At 46.3% G+C, this 27,639-nt stretch overlaps 2 long non-coding RNA genes across 6 annotated transcripts in view; one reads left to right on the plus strand and one right to left on the minus strand.

Annotated features, from left to right (window-relative positions):
* The first annotated feature begins 2,151 nt into the window (after positions 1 to 2,151).
* On the plus strand, positions 2,152 to 14,947 carry LOC129715536 (uncharacterized). Of its 2 annotated transcripts, none has more exons than XR_008726518.1 (4): positions 2,152 to 2,972; positions 11,675 to 11,707; positions 12,609 to 12,641; positions 14,298 to 14,947. It is a non-coding gene; the product is annotated as an uncharacterized LOC129715536 (long non-coding RNA). The 2 variants fall into 2 exon arrangements; XR_008726517.1 differs by lacking the exon at positions 2,152 to 2,972 and adding an exon at positions 10,443 to 10,498.
* Positions 14,948 to 17,898: 2,951 nt separating this feature from the next.
* The window catches only part of LOC129715534 (uncharacterized), a 12,033-nt gene continuing 2,292 nt past the window's right edge, over positions 17,899 to 27,639 (minus strand). Inside the window, exons 2-8 of one of the 4 annotated variants that reach the window (XR_008726514.1) lie at positions 27,576 to 27,637; positions 26,085 to 26,158; positions 24,377 to 24,450; positions 22,489 to 22,560; positions 21,147 to 21,207; positions 20,247 to 20,313; positions 17,899 to 18,882 (exon numbers count right to left, since the gene is read on the minus strand). This is a non-coding gene — a long non-coding RNA (uncharacterized LOC129715534). Of the gene's footprint in view, positions 18,917 to 20,246; positions 20,314 to 21,146; positions 21,208 to 22,488; positions 22,561 to 24,376; positions 24,451 to 26,084; positions 26,159 to 27,575; positions 27,638 to 27,639 lie in introns of all 4 variants that reach the window. The other 3 variants (XR_008726515.1, XR_008726513.1, XR_008726516.1) reach the window with 3 other exon arrangements.

A 27,639-nucleotide genomic window follows, 5' to 3' on the forward strand; every position in this document is an offset into this window, starting at 1 on the left:
ATTGAAAAGACTAGGCTTGTATTCACTGGAGTTTAGAAGGATGAGGGGGGTATCTTAGAGAAACCTATAAAATTATAAAAGGACTGGACAAGCTTGATGTAGGAAAAATGTTCCCAATGTTGGGCGAGTCCAGAACCAGGGGCCACACAGTCTTAGAATAAAGGGGAGGCCATTTAAGACTGAGGTGAGAAAAAAACGTTTTCACTCAGAGAGTTGTGAATTTGTGGAATTCCCTGCCACAGAGGGCAGTGGAGGCCAAATCACTGGATGGATTTAAGAGAGAGTTAGATAGAGCTCTAGGGGCGAGTGGAGTCAAGGGATATGGGGAGAAGGCAGGCACGGGTTATTGATTGGGGACAATCAGCCATGATCACAATGAATGGCGCTGCTGGCTCGAAGGGCCGAATGGCCTCCTGCACCTATTTTCTATGTTTCTATGTTTGATGTTAATGCTGTTGAGTTGATGTTAATGACGTTGAGATGATGTTAATGATGTTGAATTGATGTTATTGCTGTTGAGTTTGGATCAGGTAAGTTGAGTTTGGAGCAGGTGAGTTGAGTTTGGAGCAGGTGAGTTGAGTGCAGTTAAGTTTAGTGGAGTTGAGGAGGTTAGTGCAGATAGGTTGAGTTCAGCGCAGTTGAGTTTGATGCATTTGAGTGCAGTTGAGTTGAGTTTAGAGCAGTTCAGTTGAGTTAAATGGTGCTGAGTCGTGTTTAGTGCAGCGGAGTTGTCTGCAGTTGTGGTGAGTTTAATGCTGCTGATGACTTGAGTTCAGTGCATTTGAATTTGGTGCAGTTCAGTGTAGCTTAATTCAGTGGACTTGAGTTGAGTTTAGTGAAGGTGATTGTAGTGGAGCTGAGTTGTGTTTAGTGCAGTTGATTAAATTTTGTGCAATTAAGTTCAGTTCTGTATGGTGCACTTGTATTGAGCGGAGTTGAGTGTAGTTGTTTTGAAGATAGCGCTGTTGAGGAGTTGTGTTGTGTTGATCTTAGTGCAGCTGAGTTCGGTTGTGTTTAGTGCGGTTGAGTTGACTACAGTGAAGTTGACTTGAGTGCAGTTGAGATCAGTGAAGTTGAGTTGCCGTAAATGCAGTTGAGTTGAGTTTAGTGTAGTTGAGTTGAGAGTAGTGCAGTTTAGTCGAGTACTAAACTGTTGGTAAAATTTAGTAGACTTGTTTATTGAAGTTGAGTTGAGTTCACTGCAGTTGAGTTGGGTTTAGTGCAGTTGATTTTAGTATGGTGCACTTGAGTTAAGTTCAATGTTGTTGAGTGGAGATTAGTGCAGTTGTGTTGAGGTGAATTAAGTTTAGTTGAATTGAGTTTAGTGCAGTTGGATTAGTGCAGTTGATTTGTGTTGAGTTGAGTTTAGTGCTGTTGAGTTTAATGTAGTTCAGTTGAATATAATGCATTTGAGTTTAGTTTACTATAGTGGAGCGGAGTTGAGTGCAGTTGGGTTGGGATTAGTACAGTTCTGGAGTTGTGTTTGGTGTAGTTGAGTTAGGTTTAGTGTAGTTTAGTTCAGGTTAGTGCAGTTGAGGTGAGTTGAGCTTATCAGAGTTGAGATTAGTGCCGTTGAGGTTAGTGCAGTTGAGGTTAATACATTTGAGTTTGGTACGATTTAGTTGACTGGAATATTGCAGTTGAGTTGAGTGTACTGCAGTTGAGTTGCGATGATTTAAGTGCAGTTGTGTTGGGGTTAGTGCAATTTATTTTAGTAGGGTGCACAAGTTCAGTTTGATGCTGTTGAGTGGAGTTGAGTGCAGTTGTGGTGATGTTAGTGCATTTTCTCTGAGTTGTGTTTAGTGCAGTTGAGGAGTTGGGTTAAGTGTAGTTTTGTTGATGTTGGTGCAGTTGAGTTGAGTTAAGTGCAGGTGAATTGATTTGTGTTTACTGCAGTTGAGTTGTGATGAATTGTGTTGAGCTACGTTGAGATGTGAGCTGTTGAGTTGATTTTAATTTAGTTTAGTGAATTTCATGTTAGATTGGTTTAGATAACTTTACTAACCAGTAGATCGTAACCCTCACTCTGGATAATAATGGTCAACATCTTCTGCACTCTTTCTAAAACCACCATATCCATCTTGGTTTGGGGTGAACATAACTGAACAAAATACACCCTAACCTAAAATTGCTGTAAGTTTGCACCCTGCCTTCCCTGACCTCGGGGTGTATATTTAGGTTGTGAAGGTTTGGGCCCGATCCGATAACTTGTCATCGCATACGTTTTTCTCCACCAGTACTGGTAGACTCCAAGATTCCTTAGCTACAAAATAAACTGTATACCACTGAGTTAATGTTTTTGTCTGAATTCGTCATCAAATATTACTCACGCCAGTCTGTTTCTCCCACAGGAGGGTCAAGTGGATACGATAAGAAAGGAGGCTACGGTAATTATATTATAGTTTAATATATTCTTCACTTAATCCACAAAGCAATGATGGACAGGTGACAGTGAATGTTAGAATACCGCAGAAGGCTAAAGGACCAGGGTTAATGTTCCATGTCGACAACCTGCGGGTGGTGACCCCGTCAGTGAGAGGAGCAGAATTCCCTCACGGTTGGCTTTACAAGGAGGGAAAAGGCAGTGAATGAAGCAGGAATCCCAGGGATCAACACGGCTGATGTTGTTGTGATGAGTTGAGTTTAGGGCAGTTGAGTTGAGTTTAGGTTAGGTTGAACATAACTGAACACAATACACCCAAACCAAATTGCTGTAAGGTTACATCCCGCCTTCCCTGACTTTGGGGTGTATTTTTAAGTTGTGAAGATTTGGGCATGATCCAATCAATTGTCATCAAAATCTTTCTTTCCCCACAGCTACTGGTAGACTCCAAGATTCCTTAGCTATGAAATAAACTGTATACGACTGAGTTAAAATGTCAATTTCTGAATTCTTGTCATGCAATATTATTCACGCTTGTCTGTTTCCCCCACAGGAGGGTCAAGTGGATCTGATAAGAACGAAGGCTATGGTAAATTTATTGTAGTTTAATATATTCTTTACTGCATCCACAAAACACTGATGGACAGGTGACAGCCAATTTTGGAATAACGCTGAAGGCTAAAGGACCAGAGTCAATATTTCATGTCGATGACCTGCCAGTGCAGACACCGTCAGCGAATGGAGCAGAATTCACGTACGGTTTGCTTTTCACCGAGGGAAATGGTAGTGAATGTAGCAGGAATCCCAAGGATCAACATGACAGATGTTGTTGAGTTGAGTTCAGTGCAGTTGAGTTGAATTTAGATGAGTTGAATGCATTTGAGATGAGTTGAGTTTAGTCCAATTGAGTTGAATATAATGGCGTTGAGTTAATGCAGTTGAGTAGGTTTGTGGAGTTGAGTTGTGTTGGGTTCAAATGTCCATTTCTGAATTAAGGTCATGCAATATTACTCAGGCTAGTCAGTTTCCCCCACAGGATGGTCAAGTGGATACGATAAGAACGGATGTTACAGTAAATTTATTGTAGTTTAATATATTCTTCATAATCCGCAAAACACTGATGGACAGGTGACAGTCAATGTTGGAATAACGCTGAAGACTAAAGGCCCAGAGTTCATGTTTCATGCCGCCGACCTGCCAGTGCAGACCCCGTCAGTGAGAGGAACAGAATTCCCTCACGGTTTGCTTTTCAAGGAGGGAAATGGTAGTGAACGACGGAGGAATCCCAGGGATCAACACAATGGATGTTGTTGCATTGAGTTCAGTGCAGTTGAGTTGAATTTAGACGAGTTCAGTGCAGTTGTGTTAAGTTTCATGCAGTTGTGTTAAGTTTCATGCGGTTGAGTTGGGCTTGGTGCGATTGAGTTGAGTGGAGCGGAGGAGTACAGCTGTGTTGAGTTTAGTTGAGTTAAGTGGAGCGGAGTTGAGTGCAGCTGTGCTGAGTTGAGTTTAGTGCAGATGTGTTGAGTTGAGGTTAGTGCGGTTGAGGTTAGTGCGGTTGGGTTAAATGTAGATAAGTTGATTTGAGTTATGTACAGTTGTGTTGAGGTAAATGCAGTTGAGTTAATTTCAGTTGAGTTTCGTACTGTTGTTTTGTGTTGAGTTTAGTGAAGTTGGGTTTTCCATTAGCGTAGTTCTGTTGAGTTTAATGTAGATCAGATGAATATAATGCAGTTGAGTTTAGTTTAGCTTAGTTATTGGAGCGGCGGTGAGCCCATTTGCGGAGTTGAGTTTAGTGTGATTGAGTTTAGTGCTGTTGAGTTGTGTTTAGTGCAGTTGGTTTAGTGCAGCTGAGTTCAGTTGGGTTAAGTTTAGTTTTGTTCGTGCAGTTGAGGAGTTGAGTTTAGTTAAGGTGCATTGCATTTGCTGCAGCTGAGTTGAGTTAAGTGCAGGTGAGTTTATTTGTGTTTTCCGCAGTTGAGGTGAATTGTGTTGAGTTGCGTTGAGATTAGTGCAGTTGATTTGATATTAATTTAATTTATTGAATTTCAGTTTAGAATTGTTTAGTTAAGTTTACTAACCTGTAGCTCGTACACACTACTCTGGGAATAATCCTGGTCAATCTCTTCCGCACTCTTTCTAAAACCACCATATGCTTCTTGGATTGGGGTGAACATAACTGAACACAATACACCCTAACCAAATTGCTGTAAGCTTGCATCCTGCCTTTCCTGACTTCTGTGTGTATTGTTGTCATCAAAATCTTTCTTTCTCCACAGGTACTGGTAGACTCCAAGATTCCCTAGCTACAAAATAAATTGTATACGACTGAGTTAAAATGTCCATTTCTGAATTAATGTCATCAAATATTATTCACGCTAGTCTGTTTCTCCCACAGGATGGCCAAATGGATACTATAAGAATGGAGGCTATGGTAAATTTATTGTAGTTTAATACATTCTTTACTTAATCCACTAAACACTGATGGACAGGTGACAGCCAATGTTGGAATAACGCTGAAGGCTACAGGACCAGAGTTAATATTTCATGTCGACGACCTGCCAGTGCAGACCCCATCAGTGAGGAGCAGAATACCCTCACGGTTTGCTTTTCAAGGAGGGAAGGGGTACTGATTGAAGCAGGAATCCCAGGGATCTACATGACAGATGTTGTTGAGTTCAGTTCAGCACAGTTGAGTTGACTTTAGATCAGTTTAATGTATTTGAGATGAGTTTAGTACAATTGAGTTGAATAAAGTGCAGTTGATTTCATGCAATGGAGTTGAGTTGTATTGTGTGCAGTTGAGTTGGGTTTCGTGCAGTTGCCGTTAGTTTAGTTGAGTCTAGTGAAGTTGAGTTAAGTTTAGCTTAGTGCAGTTGAGTTGAGTTCAGTGTAATTGGGTTGCGTTGAGTGTAGTTGACGAGTTGAGTTACAGCAGTTGAGTGGGATGCGGTTGTGTGGAATGCGATTGAGTGGAAAGGAGTTGAGTGCAGTTGTGATGAGTTTATCGCTGGAGTTTCCTACAGTAGAGTTTAGTGGTGTTGAGCTGATGTTCATGCTGTTGAGGTGACGTTAATGCTGTTGAGGTGACGTTAAAGCTGTTGAGGTGACGTTAAAGCTGTTGAGGTGACGTTAAAGCTGTTGAGGTGACGTTAAAGCTGTTGAGGTGACGTTAAAGCTGTTGAGGTGACGTTAATGCTGTTGAGGTGACGTTAATGCTGTTGAGGTGACGCTAATGCTGTTGAGGTGACGCTAATGCTGTTGAGGTGACGCTAATGCTGTTGAGGTGACGCTAATGCTGTTGAGGTGACGTTAATGCTGTTGAGGTGACGTTAATGCTGTTGAGGTGACGCTAATGCTGTTGAGGTGACGCTAATGCTGTTGAATGCTGTTGAGGTGACGTTAATGCTGTTGAGGTGACGTTAATGCTGTTGAGGTGACGTTAATGCTGTTGAGGTGACGCTAATGCTGTTGAGGTGACGCTAATGCTGTTGAGGTGACGCTAATGCTGTTGAGGTGACGCTAATGCTGTTGAGGTGACGTTAATGCTGTTGAGGTGACTGTTGAGGTGACGTTAATGCTGTTGAGGTGACGCTAATGCTGTTGAGGTGACGCTAATGCTGTTGAGGTGACGCTAATGCTGTTGAGGTGACGCTAATGCTGTTGAGGTGACGCTAATGCTGTTGAGGTGACGCTAATGCTGTTGAGGTGACGCTAATGCTGTTGAGGTGACGTTAATGCTGTTGAGTTGAGTTTAGTGTAGTTAGGATGAGTTCAGCGCAGTTGAGTTCGGTGCATTTGAGTGCAGTTGAGTTGAGTTTAGAGCAGTTCGGTTGAGTTAAATTATGTTGAGTTATGTTTGTTGCAGCGGAATTGTATAATAATAATATCTTTTATTGTCAGTGCAACGAGATTTAGTATGCAGCTCCACCGATGTACAAGGAAAGTAAAATAAATAAATAAGCAGCTGAGTGACGTGACCATCCGAGGGAGACTGTCCAGGGGGGGGTGGGTGGGGGGGTGGGGGGGGGGGGGGGGCACTCAGCAGGGCCGGTTCAGAGCCGCTATAGCTCTTTGAATAAAGCTGTTTCTGAGTCGTGAGGTTCGGGCGTAGAAGGCCTTGTAACATCTGCCGGAGGGAAGTAGTTCGAACAGTCCGTTACAAGGGTGTGATGAGTCCTTATGGATGCTGACGGCCTTCCTGAGGCACCGTGTGGTAGATGCCCTCCAAGGCTGGTAGCTGTGTCCCAATGATCCTCTGCGCTCTGTGGACGACGCGCTGAAGGGCTTTCCTCTACGCCTCCATGCAGCTAAGATACCACACAGAGATGCCATACGTTAATATGCTCTCTGTGGTGCAGCGGTAGAACGTTGTCAGCAGCTGTTGGGGCAGACCAGTCTTTTTTAATGTCCTCAGGAAGAACAGTCGTTGCTGTGCCTTCTTGACCAGCGCAGCGGTGTTGGTGGACCATGTGAGGTCCTCTGAAAGGTGAGTGCCCAGAACCTTAAAGCTGGACACTCTCTCCACACTTTCCCCGTAAATGGAGATTGGGGCGTATTCTCCATTATGGGATCTCCTGAAGTCAATAATCAGCTCCTTGGTCTTGGAGGTGTTTAGTGACAAGTTGTTACGTGCGCACCAGTCCGCCAGGTTCGGTACCTCCGCTCTGTATTTTGTTTCCGCATCGTTGGTGATCAGCCCAATCACTGTTGTGTCGTCTGCAAACTTCACGATGGTGTTGGTGTCGAATGCGGGAACACAGTCGTGAGTGAAGAGGGAGTAGAGCATGGGGCTTAGTACACAGCCCTGTGGTGTGCCGGTGCTCAGGGTGATAGTGGAGGACAGGTGCGGGCCCAGTCTCACTGCCTGCGGTTGCTCCGTCAGAAAGTTCAGGATCCAATCGCATATCGGCGAGCTGAGGCGTAGCTGGTGGAGTTTGGTGGTGAGATTGGTGGGGATGACCGTATTGAATGCAGAGCTATAGTCAATGAAGAGCATCCTCACATACGTGCCCTGTCCGTCCAGGTGAGTCAGGACAGGGTGAAGAGCCAGAGAGATGGCATCCTCTGTTGATCTATTTGCCCTGTTTGCAAATTGATGAGAGTCCAGTGAGGCAGGGATGCTGGATTTGATGTGGGAGAGGACCAGCCTTTCGAAGCACTTCATTGGAATTGGAGTTAGGGCAACCGGGAGGTAGTCGTTCAGGTTGGTGACTTAGGACTTTTTCGGCACCGGCACTATGGTGGCTGTTTTCAGGCACTTGGGGACCGTTGCCAGAGATAGAGACAGATTAAAGATTCTCGTGAATACCTCCGCCAGCTGTACAACACAATCCTTTAGTACCCTTCCCTGTAGTCCATCCGGGCCTGCAGCCTTGCGTGGATTGATCCTACGCAGAGCGCACTGTACCTCCTGATTAACACTAAGGCCTGTCCCTCCGCCATGGTCGGGGTTATTCCACTCCTGGTGGTGTTGCCAGTTTCGAAGCGGGCAAAGAAGGTGTTTAGTTCGTTGGCCAGTGTGATATCACGGTGGGGGCAGGCGGGGCTGCTCTTGTAGTCAGTGATGTCCCTGACACCCTGCCACATACTTCTGGTGTCCGCGGTATTGAAGTGGTCTTCTACCCTTTGCCTGTGGATGTCTTTGGCCTTTTTTATGCCTTTGTTCAGGTTCGACCTGGCCGCACTGTAGGCAGAAGTGTCCCTGGATTTAAAGGCATTATTGCGTGCCCTTAGCAGATCCTGAACCTCCTGGTTCATCCAGGGTTTCCGGTTTGGGAACATCTTTATTTGCTTGTCCACTGTGACAGTCTCCACACAGCAGTTGATGTAGGAGAGCACAGTGGATGTGTACTCCTCCAAGTCTACCTCTGTACCACTGGTAGTCTGTTGCCTGTTTTATTGATGTCCGTGCAGTTGAGGAGATGCAGCTGCGTTGCGTGTGGTGCATCTGAGTTGAGTTATGTGCAGGTGAGTTGATTTGAGTTTACAGCAGTTGAGTTGTGGTGAATTGTGTTGAGTTGCGTTGAGATGAGTGCAGCTGAATTGATTTTAATTTAGTTTAGTGAATTTAGATGAGTCGTGCAGTTGAGATGAGTTGAGGTTAGTCTAATTGAGTTGAATATAATACAGTTGAGTTCATGCAGTTGAGTTGAGTTTCGTGCAGTCGTCTTGAGTTTCGAGCAGTTGAGTTGTTTTTCGTGCAGTTGAGCAGGGTTTAGTGCAGTTTAGTTCGGTTTAGTGCAGTTGTCGTTAATTTAGTTGAATGTAGTTAAGGAGAGTTAAGTTTAGCTTGGTGCAGTTGAGTTGAGTTCAGTGTAATTGGGTAGCATTGAGTGCAGTTGTGGAGTTCAGTCACTGCGGTTGAGTGGAACGCGGTTGTGTAATGTGATTGAGTGGAACGGAGTTGAGTGCAGTTGTGATGAGTTTATTGCTGGAGTTCACTGCAGTTGAGTTTAGTGCTGTTGAGTTGATGTTAATGGTGTTGAGTTGAAAGGTTCAAAGGTTATTTATTGGTCATATACACCATAGGTGTAGTGAAATGCTTGTTGCCAAAGCAGCACATATATAAATTTAAAAAATACAGACATAACAATAATAAAGAGATGTAAACATAAATGGTGCATCTGAGTTGAGTTAAGTGCAGGTGAGTTGAATTGTGTTTACTGCAGTTGAGTTGTGGTGAATATTGTTGAGTTGCGTTGAGATGAGTGCAGTTCACTTGTTTTTTATTTAGTTTAGTGAATTTCGGTTTAGATTGGTTTAGATATGTTTTCTAACCTGTAGATCGTACCCATCACTCTGGGATAATACTGGTCAATATCTTCTGTGCTCTTTCTAAAACCACCATATACTTCTTGGTTTGGGATGAACATAACTGAACAAAATACACCCTAACCTAATTTCTGTAAGCTTGCATCCTGCCCTCCCTGACATCAGGGTGTATTTTTAGGTTGTGATGGTTTGGGTACGATCCGATAACTTGTCATTGCATACTTTTTTCTCCACAGGTATTGGTAGACTCCAAGATTCCTTAGCTACAAAATAAACTGTTTGCGACTGATTTAATGCTTATTTCTGAATTTGTCATCAAATATTACACGCCAGTCTGTTTCTCCAACAGGAGGATCAAGTGGATACAATAAGAACAGAGGCTATGATAAATATAATGTAGTTTAATATATTCTTCACTTAATCCACAAAACAATGATGGACAGGTGACAGTCAATGTTAGAATACCGTAGAAGGCTAAAGGACCAGGGTTAATGTTCCATGTCGACAACCTGCCGGTGGTGACCCCGTCAGTGAGAGGAGCAGAATTCCCTCACGGTTGGCTTTACAAGGAGGGAAAAGGCAGTGAATGAAGCAGGAATCCCAGGGATCAACACGGCTGATGTTGTTGTGATGAGTTGAGCTTAGGCCAGTTGAGTTGAATTTAGCTGAGTTTAGTACAGTTGAGTTAAGTCCAATTGAGTTGAGTTGGATTTATGTAGTTACGTTCATGCAGCTGAGTTGAGCTTAGCGCAGTTGTGTTGAATGCAATTGGGTTGAGGTTGGTTGAGTTTAGTGGAGTTGATTTGAGTAAAGAGAGTTGAGTTGAGTTCATGTTGAGTTTTTAGTGCAGTTACGTTGAGTTTAGTGCAGTTGAGTAGCCTTGGGATTCGTGCAGTTGAGTTTAATACAGTTGAATTAGTTGCAATTTAGTTGATTTGTTTATTGCAGTTGAGTGTACTGCAGTTGAGTTGCAATGGTTTAAGTGCAGTTGAGTTGGGTTTAGTGCAGTTGAGTTTAGTATGGTGCACTTGAGTCAAGCCCAATGCAGTTGACTGTAGTCTAATGCAGTTGTGTTGAAGTGTTGATGTTAGTTTTGCAACCTGCCTTCGCTGTCTTCCTGGTGTATTTTTAGGTTGTGCAGGTTTGGGCCCGATACGATAACATGTCATCGCATACTTTTTTCTCCACAGGTACTGGTAGACTCCAAGATTCCTTAGCTACAAAGTAAACTGTATGCGACTGATTTAATGCTTATTTCTGAATTTGTCATCAAATATTACTCACGCCAGTCTGTTTCTCCAACAGGAGGATCAAGTGGATACAATAAGAACAGAGGCTACGGTAAATATAATGTAGTTTAATATATTCTTCACTTAATCCACAAAACAATGATGGACAGGTGACAGTCAATTTTAGAATACCGCAGAAGGCTAAAGGACCAAGGTTAATGTTCCATGTTGACAACATGCCGGTGGTGACCCCGTCAGTGAGAGGAGCTGAATTCCATCACGGTTGGCTTTACAAGGAGGGAAAAGGTAGTGAATGAAGCAGGAATCCCAGGGATCAACACGGCTGATGGTGTTGAGTTGGGTTCAGTGAAGTTACGTTGAATTTAGATGAATCGTGCAGTTGAGATGAGTTGAGGTTGGTCTAATTGAGTTGAATATAATACAGTTGAGTTCATGCAGTTGAGTTTCGTGCAGTCGTCTTGAGTTTCGAGCAGTTGAGTTGGTTTTCGTGCAGTTGAGCTGGGTTTAGTGCAGTTTAGTTCGGTTTAGTGCAGATGTCATTAGTTTAGTTGAATGTAGTTAAGGTGAGAAGTTTAGCTTAGTGCAGTTGAGTTGAGTTCGGTGTAATTGGGTTGCGTTGAATGCAGTTGTGGAGTTCAGTCACTGCGATGGAGTAGAATGCGGTTGTGTAATGTGATTGAGTGGAACGTAGTTAAATGCAGTTGTGATGAGTTTATTGCTGGAGTTCACTGCAGTTGAGTTTAGTGCTGTTGAGTTGATGTTAATGCTGTTGAGTTGAAAGGTTCAAAGGTTATTTATAGGTCACATACACCATAGGTGTAGTTAAATGCTTGTTGCCAATGCAGCATATCAAAACAAAAATACAGATATAACAATAATAACGAGACTTAAACATAAAAAAACATCTCCCCATTGTGAGGGAAGGCACAATGTCCAGTCCCCATCCCATGTCCATCCATAATCGGGCCTGTTGAGGCCTCTGCAGTCGCCTTTAAGGAGGGCCAATGCAGTTGAGTGTAGTTTAAGGCAGTTGTGTTGAAGTGTTGATGTTAGTTTTGCTACCTGCCTTCCCTGACTTCCAGGTGTATTTTTAGGTTGTGAAGGTTTGGGCCCGATGCGATAACTTGTCATCGCATACATTTTTCTCCACGGGTACTGATAGACTCCAAGATTCCTTAGCTACAAAATAAACTGTATACAACTTCTTTAAAGTTTATTTCTGAATTAATTATCAAATATTACTCACGCCAGTCTGTTTCTCCCACAGGAGGGTCAAGTGGATACGATAACGGAGGCTACGGTAAATATAATGTGGTTTAGTACATTCTTCACTTAATCCACAAAGCACTGATGGACAGGTGACAGTCAATGTTAGAACACCACAGAGGCTAAAGGAACTGGGTTCGTGTTCCATGTCGACAACCTGCCAGTGGTGACCCCGTCAGTGAGAGGAGCAGAATTCCCCCACGGTTGGCTTTACAAGGCGGGAAAAGGTAGTGAATGAAGTGGGAACCCCAGGGATCAACACGGCTGATGTTGTTGTGATGAGTTGAGCTTAGGCCAGTTGAGTTGAATTTAGCTGAGTTTAGTACAGTTGAGTTAAGTCCAATTGAGTTCAGTTGGATTTATGTAGTTACGTTCATGCAGCTGAGTTGAGCTTAGCGCAGTTGTGTTGAATGCAATTGGGTTGAGGTTGGTTGAGTTTAGTGGGGTTGATTTGAGTAAAGAGAGTTGAGTTGAGTTTTTAGTGCAGTTGAGTTGAATTTAGTGCAGTTGAGTAGCCTTGGGATTCGTGCAGTTGTGTTTAATACAGTTGAATTAGTTGCAATTTAGTTGATTTGTTTATTGAAGTTGAGTGTACTGCAGTTGAGTTGCAATAGTTTAAGTGCAGTTGAGTTGGGTTTAGTGCAGTTGATTTTAGTATGGTGCACTTGAGTCAAGCTCAATGCAGTTGAGTGCAGTTTAAGGCAGTTGTGCTGATGTTAGTTTTGCAACCTGCCTTCCCTGGCTTCCTAGGTGTATTTTTAGTTTGTGAAGGTTTGGGCCCGATCCGATAACATGTCATCGCATACATTTTTCTCTAAAGGTACTGGTAGACTCCAAGCTTCCTTAGCTACAAAATAAACTGTATACGACTTCTTTAACGTTTATTTCTGAATTTGTCATCAAATATTACTCACGGCAGTCTGTTTCTCCCACAGGAGGGTCAAGTGGATACGATAACGGAGGCTACGGTAAATATATTATTGTTTAATATATTCTTCACTTAATCCACAAAACAATGATGGACAGGTGACAGTCAATGTTAGAATACCGCAGAAGACTAAAGGACCAGGGTTAATGTTCCATGTCGACGACCTGCCGGTGGTGACCCCGTCAGTGAGAGGAGCAGAATTCCCTCACGGTTGGCTTTACAAGGAGGGAAAAGGTAGTGAATGAAGCAGGAATCCCAGAGATCAACATGATGGATGTTGTTGAATTGAGTTCAGTGCAGTTAAGTTGAACTTAGTGATTCGACCAGTTGAGATGAGTTGAGGTTGGTCTAATTGAGTTGAATATAATACAGTTGAGTTCATGCAGCTGAGTTGAGTAGGTTAGTGCAGTTGAGTTTCATGCAGTCGTCTTGAGTTTCGAGCAGTTGAATTGGTTTTTGTGCAGTTGAGCTGGGTTTAGTGCAGTTTAGTTCGGTTTAGTGCAGTTATCGTTAGTTTAGTTGAATGTAGTTAAGGTGAGTTAAGTTTAGCTTAGTGCAGTTGAGTTCGGTGTAGTTTAGTGCAGTTGTAGAGTTGAGTTTAGTGCAGATGCGTTGAATTAAGTGCAGTCGAATTAAGTGCAGTTGAGTTGCTTTTAATGCAGTTGGGTTGAGTTGAATGCAGATAAGTTGTGTTCAGGTAAATGCAGTTGAGTGGAGTGGAGTTAAGTTTTGTGCAGTTGATTTGTGTTGAGTTTAGTGCAGTTGGGTTTATTCCACTTGTGGTGAGTTTAGTGCTGTTGATGTAGTTGAGTTGTTGAGTTGAGTGCCGTTGAGTGCAGTGCAGTTGAGGTAAGTGCGGTTGAGGTGATAGCGGTTAACGTTATACTTGAGTTCAGTACAGTTGTGTTGAGGTAAATGCAGCTGGGTTGAGATGAGTTGAGTGGAGTGGAGTTTATTGCATTCGCGTTGAGTAGGTACTGTTGAGTTTAATGTAGATCAGTTGAATATAATGCATTTGACTTTAGTTTAGTATAGTGAAGCGGAGTTGAGTGCAGTTGTGTTGATGTCAGTGCAGCTTCTCTGAGTTGAATTTAGTGCAGTTGATTTGGTGCAGTTGAGTTGGGTTAAGAGTAGTTTTGTAAATGTTCGTGCAGTTGAGGAGATGTGTTTAGTGAAGCTGCATTGCGTATGGCGCATCTGACTTGAGTTAAGTGCAGGTGAGTTGAATTGTGTTTACTGCAGTTGAGTTGTGGTGAATAGTGTTGAGTTGCGTTGAGATGAGTGCAGTTGAGTTGATGTTTATTTAGTTTAGTGAATTTCGGTTTAGATTGGTTTAGATATGTTTTCTAACCTGTAGATCGTACCCATCACTCTGCGATAATAATGGTCAATATCTTCTGTGCTCTTTCTAAAACCACCATATACTTCTTGGTTTGGGGTGAACATAACTGAACAAAATACACCCTAACCTAATTGCTGTAAGCTTGCAGCATGCCTTCCCTGACTTCAGGGTGTATTTTTAGGTTGTGATGGTTTGGGCACGATCCTATAACTTGTCATCGCATACTTTTTTCTCCACAGGTATTGGTAGACTCCAAGATTCCTTAGCTACAAAATAAACTGTATGCGACTGATTTAGTGCTTATTTCTGAATTTGTCATCAAATATTACTCACGCCAGTCTGTTTCTCCAACAGGAGGGTCAAGTGGATACAATAAGAACAGAGGCTCTGGTAAATATAATGTAGTTTAATATGTTCTTCATTTAATCCACAAAACAATGATGGACAGGTGACAGTCAATGTTAGAATACCGCAGAAGGCTAAAGGACCAGGGTTAATGTTCCATGTCGACAACATGCCGGTGGTGACCCCGTCAATGATAGGAGCAGAAATCCCTCACAGTTGGCTTTACAAGGAGGGAAAAGGTAATGAATGAAGCTGGAATCAACACGGCCGATGTTGTCGAATTGAGTTCAGTGCAGTTAAGTTGGATTTAGATGAGTCGTGCAGTTGAGATGAGTTGAGGTTGGTCTAATTGAGTTGAATATAATACAATTGAGTTCATGCAGTTGAGTTAAGTAGGTTGGTGCAGTTGTGTTTCGTGCAGTCGTCTTGAGTTTAGTGCTGTTGAGTTGATGTTAATGCTGTTGAGTTGAAAGGTTCAAAGGTTATTTATAGGTCACATACACCATAGGTGTAGTGAAATGCTTGTTGCCAATGCAGCACATAAAGAAAAAAACAGACATAACAATAATAAAGAGATTTAAACATAAAAAACATCTCTCTACAATGGTTCCCATTATGAGGGAAGGCACAATATTCAGTCCCCATCCCATTCCCACCCATTGTCGATCCTATTGAGGCTCCACTTCTCCTTTATGGAGGCCCGATGCAGTTGAGTGTAGTTTAAGGCAGTTGTGTTGATGTTAGTCTTGCATCCTGTCAGTGAGAGGAGCAGAATTCCCTCACGGTTGGCTTTACAAGGAGGGAAAAGGCAGTGAATGAAGCGGGAATCCCAGGGATCAACACGGCTGATGTTGTTGTGATGAGTTGAGCTTAGGTCAGTTGAGTTGAATTTAGCTGAGTTTAGTGCAGTTGAGTTAAGTCCAATTGAGTTGAGTTGGATTTATGTAGTTACGTTCATGCAGCTGAGTTGAGCTTAGCGCAGTTGTGTTGAATGCAATTGGGTTGAGTTTAGTGGAGTTGATTTGAGTAAAGAAGTTGAGTTGAGTTCATGTTGAGTTTTTAGTGCAGTTGAGTTTAGTGCAGTTGAGTAGCCTTGAGATTCGTGCAGTTGAGTTTAATACAGTTGAATTGGTTGCAATTTAGTTGATTTGTTTATTGAAGTTGAGTGTACTGCAGTTGAGTTGCAATGGTTTAAGTGCAGTTGAGTTGGGTTTAGTGCAGTTGATTTTAGTATGGTGCACTTGAGTCAAGCTCAATGCAGTTGAGTGCAGTTTAAGGCAGTTGTGTTGAAGTTAGTTTTGCAACTTGCCTTCCCTGACTTCCAGGTGTATTTTTAGTTTGTGAAGGTTTGGGCCCGATCTGATAACTTGTCATCGCATACATTGTTCTCCACAAGTACTAGTAGACTCCAAGATTCCTTAGCTATAAAATAAACTGTATAGAAACATAGAAATTAGGTGCAGGAGTAGGCCATTCGGCCCTTCGAGCCTGCACCGCCATTCAATATGATCATGGCTGATCATCCAACTCAGTATCCCGTACCTGCCTTCTCTCCATACCCCCTGATCCCCTTAGCCACATCTAACTCCCTCTTAAATATAGCCAATGAACTGTGGCCTCAACTACCCTCTGTGGCAGAGAGTTCCAGAGATTCACCACTCTGTGTGAAAAAAGTTCTCCTCATCTCAGTTTTAAAGCATTTCCCCCTTATCCTTAAGCTGTGACCCCTTGTCCTGGACTTCCCCAACATCGGGAACAATCTTCCTGCATCTAGCCTGTCCAACCCCTTAAGAATTTTGTAAGTTTCTATAAGATCCCCTCTCAATCTTCTAAATTCTAGAGAGTATAAACCAAGTCTATCCAGTCTTTCTTCATAAGACAGTCCTGACATCTCAGGAATCAGTCTGGTGAACCGTCTCTGCACTCCCTCTATGGCAATAATGTCCTTCCTCAGATTTGGAGACGAAAACTGTACGCAATACTCCAGGTGTGGTCTCACCAAGACCCTGTACAACTGCAGTAGAACCTCCCTGCTCCTATACTCAAATCCTTTTGCTATAAAAGCCAACATACCATTCGCTTTCTTTACTGCCTGCTGCACCTGCATGCCTACCTTCAATGACTGGTGTACCATGACACCCAGGTCTCACTGCATCTCCCCCTTTCCCAATCGGCCACCATTTAGATAATAGTCTGCTTTCCCATTTTTGCCACCAAAATGGATAACCTCACATTTATCCACATTATACTGCATTTGCCAAACATCTGCCCACTCACCCAGCCTATCCAAGTCACCTTGCAGTCTCCTAGCATCCTCCTCACAGCTAACACTGCCCCCCAGCTTAGTGTCATCCGCAAACTTGGAGATATTGCCTTCAATTCCCTCATCCAGATCATTAATATATGATCAGTATTGTTACAGGCAGTAATTGTTATATGGTCTGCAGTTCCTTCCTCCACACCAAGCAGGCTGGTGACTTTGGGTTAGGGGCTTGCGTCAATGCAACTTTCGTTGTACAAACTGGGGGTTAGGGATCTGGTCGTTGTACGCTGAAACACTCTAGGTACGAGCATCACTCAGCACCATGATGGTGTGGACGTGCTAGTCGAGATGGAGATGGCTTTTGGAGATGCGTCTTTGTATGTGTTGATGTTTTGGAAATCTCTAATGCTGGCTGGTAGAGTATTCCAATCCCTTGCTGTCTTGGAAGAAAAACGAGTGACTAATGAAGTGCCGCGCGGAATGAAATAATTTCCAGGATGGTAGCATCTGGTTGACATATCTATGGGTGGACTTGTGCAAAGTTTTAGTTGCTAAGGCAAGGCTGGTTTAAACCATTGGTTGGTGCTGTGGTTTGGATGGGAGTTAGAGGGCTTTAGACTTTAACTAGGTTACCAACTTGTGGTACTACTGCTCTGCAAGATTTAGCAGCAGAGGGATTGGAGACCTGGTATTTGTCCCTCCAGGGGAAGCTAACTCGGGCCACTCACGTTTTAAGCTGCAAGGCAAACATTTACACTTGTTGCGGCATGGGACCTGCTAGTAGATAGCTCAAACAAAGCTGGCAACTGGGAGTTTGGTCACTTGGGTCGGTGCAAAGACAAGGTTGGTTAAAACATTGATCAGTCCCGTGTGTAGGATGCATAAAACATAACATAAATACAGGCTCATTGTAGCTTGAATACTCAGCGAGTAAAGATCAGAGCATTCGATTCCTGGTCAGGATGTAACATTTACATCAGAAATAAGACAAGACTCTTACAGGTCTGTCACCCAGCTTGGCATTGCCCCAGTCCCACTATGGCCTTTACCTCCAGTCTCCCCACTATGGCAGACAGTGGGGTTCAGTAAACGGGAGAACCCAGAGGATCGGTCCTGACCCTTTAATTAGGCAGGTTCATGGGCCCTTAAACCCTGGGACCTCTCATTAAATTTGGAAGCTGGAAGCTGCCTTGCAGGACTGTCCCCCCAGCCTGGAACTGCCCCAGTCCCACTATGGCGTGTCAGTGGGGTTCAGTAAAGGGAGGAACTAACAAGAACTGCCCTCACCCATTAATTAGGCTGGTTCAGGAGCACAACCTCTGCCACAGTGTCATTAAAAAAACCACTCACAATTATATTCATATTATTTTTATATATTATAATACTTAATTATATATGATTACAGCCATATTTACAAGATATATATATATATAGGTATAATAATATAGTTTAAATGGACGGCAACACGGAAATAGCACTAAATGGCGCTTACTCTCCCGATCTCATTTTCTAATTAGTTGAATTAATTAATGTGCAACTTTTGGCACTGACGAGTTATGACATCCTTCTCAATTATATTTCATCTAAATCTGTGGAAAATTTCATGTAGTTCTGCGACGTGATATTTCTAGACACATTTTTAATGCTCGGCCCACAGCCTATAGCTGGAAATTTACTAGGAATAGACTCAAAATGCTGCAGTAATTGCCTGCTTGGTCCATATCCCTCCAAACCTGTCCTATCCATGTACTTGTCTCAACTGCTTCTTAAACGATGAGATAGTCCCAGCCTCAACTACCTCTTCCGGCAGCTCGTTCCATACACCCACCACCACCCTTTGTGAAAAAGTCACCCGTCCGATTCCTATTAAATCCTTTCCCTTTCACCTTGAACCCATGTCCTCGATTCCCCAACTCTGGGTGGAGATCACGGGGGAAAACGGAGGACTGGCCAAATTTTGTGCCTTCCGCCAGTGATGAATGCTGTGGTGGATATTTGTGTTCAATTTTGCTTGTGTTTTTGTGTGTTCTTTTTCATTGTACCGCTGCTGGCAAATTCACTTCACTTGCACTTTATATGCAAGTGATGAATAAACCCGGTTGTATTGCATTGAGACTCCGTTGCATCTACCCGATCCATTCCTCTCATGTTCTATGTACCAGTCGCCTCCCTGGGCCATAATGGCTGCACCCGTACGGGATGATTGTAGATACACAACGGTGGGTCCTCTCGATATCCTTGCTGCCCTGCGAAATTTGAAGGGTCTCGACCCGAAACATCACCCGTTCCTTCTCTCTGCCTGTCCCGCTGAGTTACTGCAGCATTTTGTGTCTGTAACACAAGGTAAAGCACAGTTGTGTAGGACCTGTAGTTTTTGGGAAGTGGGAGGAAACCCAGAGCTCTCATTAGTTCAGGTTGAGGGATACAGCGCGGAAACAGGCCCTTCGGCCCACCGGGTCCGTGCCGACCAGCGATCCCCGCACACGAACACTATCCTACACGTACTAGGGAACATCTTACACATACACCAAGCCAATTAGCCTACAAACCTGCACATCTTTGGAGCGTGGGAGGAAACCGAAGATCTCGGGAGAAAACCCAAGGGGAGAACGTGCAAACTCCGTACAGAAAGCACCGGCAGCCGGGAGTGAGGCAGCAACTCTACTGCTGCGCCGCAGATGCCGGTGGCTGAAGTCCGCGGTGGACAACCCGCCTCTGCTGATGCTGCCTGACCCGCTGAGTTACTCCAGCATTTGTCCACCCCTCCAAACCCCATGGCCGCTAAACAGACGCTATTTACCACGATTAACCACGGTGATCAGCTCAAAGCTTCTCCCCCTCACATCTCCCCCCCCCCCCCCCCCCCCCCCCGACTTCCCTCCCCCACGCCTCTGTAGTCCCCTTTGCAATACAGACGCATCCAATTTCACCGCCTCCCTCTTAAATTGCAGATTAAAACTCATCACATTGATCTTTCATCGGTCTGAAGAAGGGTCTCGACCCGAAACGTCACCCATTCCTTCGCTCCATAGATGCTGCCTCAGCCGCTGAGTTTCTCCAGCATTTTTGTCTACTTTCGATTTTTCCAGCATCTACAGTTCCCTCTTAAACACATTGATCTTTCAGTCTGTAGAGGGGTTCTGACCCCAAAAACATCGCCTATTCCTTATCTCCAGAGACGCTGCCTGACCCGCTGAGTTTCTCCGGCAATTTGTGTCTGTCGTCCGAGGACCTTCCCGTCAGCAACAGTGACTGCACTCACTTCTCCCCTCCCGGACCCTCTCGAATTTCTGCCACGTTGCTGGTGTCCTCCACTGTGAAAACTGGCGCTAAAAACCTATTCAGTCCGCCCGCCGTCTCTTTGTTCCCCATTACTACTTCTCCAGCGCCATGTCCCAGCGTTCCCCTCTGTCATAGGGAACGGAACAGTGGTGGGTGCCTGGAACACGCTGCCAGGGGTGGTGGTGGAGGCAGATACGATGGTGGAGATTAAGAGGCTTTTAGACTGGCGCGTGGATATGAATCTTGTGCCAAAGACCTTCGGCACTGCAGAGGCCACGGGCCAGACGTCTGCAGCTTCCTGGTATGGCCGTGAATGTTACTCTGAGCCACAACTGGCGAACACTTTGCCACGGACAGGGGCAAGCTCCGTGTGAGTGGCTGCAGCGGCGCTGGGGGGACGCGTGCAACGTTACCTGCGGCAGCGACGTCGTCGAGAAACGCAGGCCCTCTCGCATCTCAGCCTCCTCGCGCACCGACCTCCTGCAAAGGAACAGTGTGGAGTTCAGGTCTCTGGCACACAGCAAGCTCTCCCACCCTGTCCCATCTACCCCTGCCGGGTGGGGGGGGGAGGAAGGAAAACATCTCCAAAACAGAGGCCCTTCGGCCCAACGAGTCCGTGCCGACCATCACCCATTTATACCAATCATGCATTATCCCATTCTACCCGATTGTAATCATGTATTGTCTTCCCGCTGATTGATGAGCCCGCAACAAAAGCTTTTCACTGTACCTCGGTACCAGGGAGAACGTGTGAATTCCACACACACACAGTCGGACAGCTACTAATGCCTCCACAATTAACAGCTACCTCTTTCAGAACCCTGGGCTGTTGTCCATCTAGTTCAGGTCTGGACCCGAAACGTCACCTATTGCTTTTCTCCAGAGATGCTGCCTGACCCACTGAGTTACTGCAGCGTTCTGAGTCCTTCTATGGTCCAGGTGATGTATCCACCTTCAGATCTTTCAGCTGCCCGAGCACCCTCTCCTCAGTAATAGTGACTGCACTCACGTCTGCCCACCCCCACCCCCCTCAACTCTTTTGAATTCCTTGCCACATTGTTCGTGTCGACTGCCGTAAAGACTGGCGCTAAAGACTGGCTTGTTTCGCCAAGAGGCTTTTAGACGGGCGCGTGGATATGAATCTTGTGCCAAAGACCTTCGGCACTGCAGAGGCCACGGGCCAGACGTCTGCAGCTTCCTGGTCTGGCCGTGAATGTTACTCTGAGCCACAACTGGCGAACACTTTGCCACGGACAGGGGCAAGCTCCGTGTGAGTGGCTGCAGCGGCGCAGGGGGCACGCGTGCAACGTTACCTGCGGCAGCGACGTCGTCGAGAAGCGCAGGCCCTCTCGCATCTCAGCCTCCGTCGACCTCCTGCAAAAGAACGGTGTGGAGTTCAGATCTCTGGCACACAGCAAGCTGTCCCACCCTGTCCCATCTACCCCTGCCGGGTGGGGACGGGGGGGAGGAAGGAAAACATCTCCAAAACAGAGGCCCTTCGGCCCAACGAGTCCGTGCCGACCGCCACCCATTTATACCAATCATGCATTATCCCATTCTACCCGATTGTAATCATGTATTGTCTTCCCGCTGATTGATGAGCCGGCAACAAAGGCTCTTCACTGTACCTCGATGTACGGGACAGCACACTGAATTAAAACTCAGCTGTCGTCCGACAACAGAACCATCGCATCACCAATCACAGGGCGGTCCTGCCCGACCTTCTACCTCATCGATGACCCTCTGTCTATCTTTAATCGGACTCTATCCTGCAGTAAACATTATTTTCTTTCATCTGGATCTTTACAGTGTGGGCGGCTCGATTGTAAACATGTAGAGTATTTTTTCGCGTGGTAATAATTGACAATGGACAATAGGTGCAGGAGTCGGCCCTTTGAGCCAGCACCGCCATTCAATGTGATCATGGCTGAACCATTCTGATCATCGCACGCTCCCATCAACTCTCCCCTCCACTCCCCACCCTCGAGTCTACCACTCACCCACACCCAATTCACAACGGCCGATTATCCCAACCACCTTGGGAGGAAACCGGAGCGCCCGGAAGAAACGCAGGCGGCCTCAGGGAGAACGTGTGAATTCCACACACACACAGTCGGACAGCTACTAATGCCTCCACAATTAACAGCTACCTCTTTCAGAACCCTGGGCTGTAGTCCATCTAGTTCAGGTCTCGACCCGAAACGTCACCTATTGCTTTTCTCCAGAGATGCTGCCTGACCCACTGAGTTACTGCAGCGTTCTGAGTCCTTCTTTGGTCCAGGTGATGTATCCACCCACCTTCAGCTGCCCGAGCACCCTCTCCTCAGTAGTAGTGACTGCACTCACTTCTGCCCACCCCCCTCCCCTCTCGACTCTTTTGGATTTCTTGCCACATTGTTCGTCGTCGACTGCCGTGAAGACTGGCGCTAAAGACTCCCCGCTCGTTTCGCCAAGAGGCTTTTAGACGGGCGCGTGGATATGAATCTTGTGCCAAAGACCTTCGGCACTGCAGAGGCCACGGGCCAGACGTCTGCAGCTTCCTGGTCTGGCCGTGAATGTTACTCTGAGCCACAACTGGCGAACACTTTGCCACGGACAGGGGCAAGCTCCGTGTGAGTGGCTACAGCGGCGCAGGGGGGACGCGTGCAACGTTACCTGCGGCAGCGATGTCGTCGAGAGGCGCGACCCCTCACATCTCAGCCTCCGTCCGCGGAGTGCACCGACATCCTGCAAAGGAAGGGTGTGGAGTGTAGAGTCTGGCAGCAGCAAGATGTTAAACCAGCAACATAGAAACGGAACCCCTTCCTGTCATCACCCTCGAAATGCAGAGCCCACCCATAATCCCACCTCTCTTTCACCCCGAGCTGTGACCAATACGGCATTCGGCTTTGGAAATGATGCAGTGTCTCCAGAACAGCACCGCTCACTGTTACTTAGTTTAGAGACACAGCGCGGAAACCACCGGGTCCGCGCCGACCAGCGATCCCCGCACACTAACACTATCCTACACACACTAACCTACACACACTAACCTACACACACCAACACTATCCTACACACACTGACACTATCCTACACACACTAACACTATCCTACACACACTGACACTATCCTACACACACTAACAACACTATCCTACACACACTAACACTATCCTACACACACTAACACTATCCTACACACACACACTAACACTATCCTACACACACTAACACTATCCTACACACACTAACACTATCCTACACACACCAACACTATCCTACACACACCAACACTATCCTACACACACTAACACTATCCTACACACACCAACACTATCCTACACACACTAACACTATCCTACACACACTAACACTATCCTACACACACTAACACTATCCTACACACACTAACACTATCCTACACACACTAACACTATCCTACACACACTAACACTATCCTACACACACTAACACTATATCCTACACACACTAGAGACAATCTTTGCATTTACCAAACCAATTAATCTACAAACCTGCACGTCTTTGGAGTGTGGGAGGAAACCGAAGATCTCAGAGAAAACCCACGCAGGTCACGGGGAGAACGTACAAACTCCGTACAGACAGCACCCGCAGTCGGGATCGGTCCCGGGTCTGCATCCGCTGTAAGGCAGCGACTCTACCGCTGCGCCACCGCGAGCCCGCTGCGCAACCCGTTACAGCGGGTATTAGTTTAAGATACAGGGTGGAAACAGGCCATTTGGCCCACTAAGTCCATGCTGGCTATCCATCATTCACCCGTTGACACTAGTTCTATCTCACCCACCAGGGAACAATCCGCAGAGGGCAGAGTAACATACAAACCTGCACGGGAACAGCTTTGGGAGGAATATGAAACACTTGGCTGCACAGCAGGTAGAGCTGCTGCCTCACCGCGCCAGAGACCCGGGTTCGATCCCGACTACAGGTGCTGTCTGTACGGAGTTTGTACGTTCTCCCCCTGACCTGCATGGGTTTTCTCTGAGATCCCCGGTTTCCTCCCACACTCCAAAGACCTGCAGCTTTGTAGGTTAATTGGCTGGGTATAACTGTAATTTGTCCCTAGTGCGTGTAGGATAGAGCTAATGTGCGGAGATCCTGGCCGGCGAGGACTCGGCAGGCCGAAGGGCCTGTTTCTCTAAAACAAAAAATTAGAGCAGCATCGACAGGGAGTCAAAACCCTTTTCCCCAGAGTAGAAATGTCAAAGACTAGAGGATACAGCTTTAAGATGAGAGGGTGAAAGTTTTTAAATGGAGTTGTGGTGGGTGCCTGGAACGCGCTGCCAGGGGTGGTGGTGGAGGCAGATACGATAGTGGAGTTTAAGAGGCTTTTAGACGGGCGCGTGGATATGAATCTTGTGCCAAAGACCTTCGGCACTGCAGAGGCCACGGGCCAGACGTCTGCAGCTTCCTGGTCTGGCCGTGTGTGTTACTCTGAGCCACCACTGGCGAACACTTTGCCACGGACAGGGGCAAGCTCCGTGTTAGTGGCTGCAGCGGCGCAGGGGGAACGCGTGCAACGTTACCTGCGGCAGCGACGTCGTCAGGAGGTTCGGTCCCTCTCGCATCTCAGCCTCTGCCCGTGGATCCTACCGACATCCTGCAAAGGAACGGTGTGGAGTGTAGAGTCTGTCTGAACTGTAATCCCTCCCGTGCCCCACCTTTACACAGACACAGCATGGAAACAGGCCATTCGGCCCACCATGACCATGTTGACCATCGATCACCCGTTCACACTAGTTCTATCTTACCCCATTTCCTCATCTATCCCGTACACACCAGGCAGCAATCCACAGCGGGCTGATCAACCCACAAACCCACACGGGCACATCTTCGGGACGTTGCAAGGAACAGCAAGACCCTTGTGGCACACTGGTAGAGTTGCTGCCTCACAGCGCCAGAGACCCGGGTTCGATCCCGACTACGGGTGCTTGCCTGTACGTCCTCACCGTGACCTCCCGCACTCCAAAGACGTACAGGTTTGTAGGTTAATTGGCTTGGTGTAAATGTAAATTGTCCCTAGTGTGTGTAGGATACAGCTAGCCTTTACAGAGAGAGATACAACGTGGATATTTCCCCCTTTAAAATCTGCTCCTCTCACCTTAAAATAATGCTCTCTGGTATTTGAATTTTCCCACCTGGGGAAAAAAGGTTCTGACTGTCTACCATATCCACGACTCTATAATTGTATACTCTTCTCCTCGCAACCTCTGGTGTTTGAGAGAAAACAATCCCAAGTCTATCCAACCCTCTCCCTGTAACCCCGGCAGCATTCTTGTATAAGATGGTTCCCCCACCCCACACCACCACCCATCTACCAAATGCAACCACATCTGGTTCAACATGTCCTTCCATCTCACCCTCAATTGCTTCCTTCTCGATATATAGTTATCTTGAACACATTCAGAGTACGGTGCGCAGTTCTGGTGGCCCCATTACAGGAAGGACGGCGAGGCTTTGGAGAGGGTGCAGAGGAGCGTTGCCTGGATTAGGGGATATATTAGCTAAAAGGGGGGTGGGCAAACGTGGATTGTTTCTCTGGAACGTTGGGAGGTTGAGGGGAAACATGATTGAACGGTATAGAATTATTGCGGTGGAGTTCCTGCTGCCTTACAGCGCCAGAGACCCGGGTTTGACCCTGACCAAGGGTGCTGTCTGTACGGAGTTTGCACGTTCTTCCCTTGACCGCGTGGGTTTTCTCCGAGCTCTTTGGCTTCCTCCTGCACTCCAGACGTACAGGCTTGTGGAATAAAGTGTAAATTGTCCCTAGTGTGTGTAGGATAGTGATAGTGTGCGGGGATCGCTGGTCGGGGTGGACTCGGTGTGCCGAAGGGCCTGTTTCCGCGCTGTATCTCTAAAAATAAAATTATGAGCGGCATAGATAAGGTAGAGACAGAACCTTTTTATCCCACGGTAGAAATGTCACAGCTTTGAGGTGAGAGGGTGAATGGTTTTTAATATAGAGTTGTGGTGGGTGCCTGGAACGCGCTGCCAGGGGTGGTGGTGGAGGCAGATACGATAGTGGTGTTTAAGAGGCTTTTAGACGGGTGCGTGGATATGAATCTTGTACCAAAGACCTTCGGCACTGCAGAGGCCACGGGCCAGACGTCTGCAGCTTCCTGGTCTGGCCATGTGTGTTACTCTGAGCCACCACTGGCGAACACTTTGCCACGGACAGGGGCAAGCTCCGTGTTAGTGGCTGCAGCGGCGCAGGGGGAACGCGTGCAACGTTACCTGCGGCAGCGACGTCGTCAGGAGGTTCGGTCCCTCTCGCATCTCAGCCTCCGTCCGTGGATCCTACCGACATCCTGCAAAGGAACGGTGTGGAGTGTAGAGTCTGTCTGAACTGTAATCCCTCCCGTGCCCCACCTTTACACAGACACAGCATGGAAACAGGCCATTCGGCCCACCATGACCACGCTGACCATCGATCACCCGTTCACACTAGTTCCATCTTATCCCATTTCCTCATCTATCCCATACACACCAGGCAGCAATCCACAGCGGGCTGATCAACCCACAAACCCACACGGGCACGTCGCTGGGACGTTGGAGGGAACGGCAAGACCCTTGTGGCACACTGGTAGAGTTGCTGCCTCACAGCGCCAGAGACCCGGGTTCGATCCCAACTACGGGTGCTGGCCTGTACGTCCTCACCGTGACATAGAAACATAGAAATTAGGTGCAGGAGTAGGCCATTCGGCCCTTCGAGCCTGCACCGCCATTCAATATGATCGTGGCTGATCATCCAACTCAGTATCCCGTACCTGCCTTCTCTCCATACCCCCTGATCCCCTTAGCCACAAGGGCCACATCTAACTCCCTCTTAAATATAGCCAATGAACTGGCCTAAACTACCCTCTGTGGCAGAGAGTTCCAGAGATTCACCACTCTTTGTGTGAAAAAAGTTCTTCTCATCTCGGTTTTAAAGGATTTCCCCCTTATCCTTAAGCTGTGACCCCTTGTCCTGGAATTCCCCAACATTGGGAACAATCTTCCTGCATCTAGCCTGTCCAACCCCTTAAGAATTTTGTAAGTTTTTATAAGATCCCCTCTCAATCTCCTAAATTCTAGAGAGTATAAACCAAGTCTATCCAGTCTTTCTTCATAAGACAGTCCTGACATCCCAGGAATCAGTCTGGTGAACCTTCTCTGCACTCCCTCTATGGCAATAATGTCCTTCTTCAGATTTGGAGACCAAAACTGTACGCAATACTCCAGGTGTGGTCTCACCAAAACCCTGTACAACTGCAGTAGAACCTCCTTGCTCCCATACTCAAATCCTTTTGCTATGAAAACCATATCGCTGGTCGGCGCTGACTCAGTGTGCCGAAGGGCCTGTTTCCGCGCTGTATCCCTAAAAATAAAATTATGAGCGGCATAGATAAGGTAGAGACAGAACCTTTTTATCCCACGGTAGAAATGTCACAGCTTTGAGGTGAGAGGGTGAATGTTTTTTTATAGAGTTGTGGTGGGTGCCTGGAACGCGCTGCCAGGGGTGGAGGCAGATACGATAGTGGTGTTTAAGAGGCTTTTAGACAGGCGCGTGGATATGAATCTTGTACCAAAGACCTTCGGCACTGCAGAGGCCACGGGCCAGACGTCTGCAGCTTCCTGGTCTGGCCATGTGTGTTACTCTGAGCCACCACTGGCGAACACTTTGCCACGGACAGGGGCAAGCTCCGTGTTAGTGGCTGCAGATCAGGGCAGGGCATGCAACGTTACCTGCGGCAGCGAACCCGTCGAGAGGCGCAGTCCCTCTCGCATTTCAGCCTCCGCACAAACTCCT

This window comes from Leucoraja erinacea, unplaced genomic scaffold (genome assembly GCF_028641065.1).
Source record: "Leucoraja erinacea ecotype New England unplaced genomic scaffold, Leri_hhj_1 Leri_122S, whole genome shotgun sequence".
NCBI classification, from domain to species: Eukaryota; Metazoa; Chordata; class Chondrichthyes; order Rajiformes; family Rajidae; genus Leucoraja; species Leucoraja erinaceus.